Below are 1555 nucleotides of genomic sequence, written 5' to 3'. Positions count from 1 at the left end.
TGGGAAAGGAAATGTGACACTCTAAGTGTTTTGATATGCATTGCCAAATTGTTTTCTAGAAAGGTGGCATATTTGTAACAATAGTTTGTGATCGATCACTTACCCGTTCCCTTGCCAATGTTAAATATTATCATAGTTTTAAATTTTTGCAAACTTGATAGGCAAAATTTTATAAATTTCATATCTTTCATTAATGAAGTGGGGTTTGTTACCCTTTGTGTTTCTATTATTGTGAATCGCCTGTTTATGAACTTTGGCCATTTTTTGACCTTTTCTTTTTTATTTTTAAGAGCCATTTATGCTTTAAAAAACTCTTCTTATGGCTTTTAAAAATTCAGTTCTTTAATCCATCTGGTGTTTATTTTATGTAAGGGAATAAAATGTAAGAAGGGCCTTATTTTAGGTTTATCAGTGAATTTGTGTGATTTTCCTCATGTAAGTCCTGTATATTCCCTGTTAAATTTGTTCCTAGGTATCTTGAATTTCTTTAATAATGTCAATGAGATTTTTTCTAATATGTTATTAAATGGGTTATTGTTGGTATATAGGAAATTATTATTGGTATATGGATATTATTCCACAATGTTAGGGGTTTCTCATCTTGTCCCTGACTTTAATGGAACAAATGTTAGTATAATACTTTGCTATTAAGTATAATTTTAAATATTTATATAGCTATATTTTTTCAGGTTAGTTTATTAAAAATTCATAAGTGTATATGGATACAGACATTGATTAGATATAGATATCACTGTACTCAAAAACCTGAGGAAATCTCTGTGGTTTGAAATGGAGAGGAATGAGTCCACTATGGTGGTGGCAGAAGCTACATTCATCTTTTAATCTGTGAATGTGGCAGATTACATTACAGTTTTTGTTGAGCCATCCTCATATTCTTAGGATATACTTTTCCAATGCCCTACTGGATTTTATTTGCTTCGTTTTATTTAGATTATTGAATCTATGTTTGATACAATATGATTATATTTTCCTATATTATCTGTGCTTGGTTTGGGTATCAAAATTATACTAACCTCAGAAAAATTAGGTACTTGGCTTTATCTCTCTTTCTAGTCTAAAATAGTTTGTAAAATATAGGGCTATCATTTGTTCTTTGGATGTCTGGCAAAAGTTGCTTGTGAACTTTTAGTGATTTATTTATTTATTATTTATATTTTGCAGATGGAAATGATTAGGTTGGTAGAAAAGCTATCTGGAAATTAATTGTATAAATATCAACTTTCGTAGATTGTCAAAACCTAATGTTAAGTGAAAAAAGCAAGTTACCAAATAATTTGTACAATAAATATCATTTGTTTAAATTTTAAAACACAAAGTCTATTTTTTTCTTTAGTTTTTTTGTCCTCAGAAGACAGAAACACACAAAGTTTATTTTTCATGTGTATATATGTGTGTATGTATGTATGTAAAAGTACTTTTAATGGAATGAAAAGGATGCAAACCATTAAAATTATAGTGATTATCTCAAAGAAGGGGACACAGAATAGAACTAGAGATCATTGTGAAAGATGATCTAAACTTTTATTTTATTATA

The 1555-nt window shown here is 28.5% G+C and overlaps 1 protein-coding gene across 1 annotated transcript in view; it reads left to right on the top strand.

Moving 5' to 3' along the window:
• Nucleotides 1–1555, top strand: part of FAM227B (family with sequence similarity 227, member B) — a 225297-nt gene that overhangs the window by 26870 nt on the left and 196872 nt on the right. The gene's annotated exons all lie outside the window — the stretch shown is intronic.

This window comes from Propithecus coquereli, unplaced genomic scaffold (assembly GCF_000956105.1).
Source record: "Propithecus coquereli isolate 6110/MARCELLA unplaced genomic scaffold, Pcoq_1.0 Scaffold3, whole genome shotgun sequence".
In the NCBI taxonomy this organism is placed as follows: Eukaryota; Metazoa; Chordata; class Mammalia; order Primates; family Indriidae; genus Propithecus; species Propithecus coquereli.
This window is presented reverse-complemented; position numbering and strand designations above follow the sequence as displayed.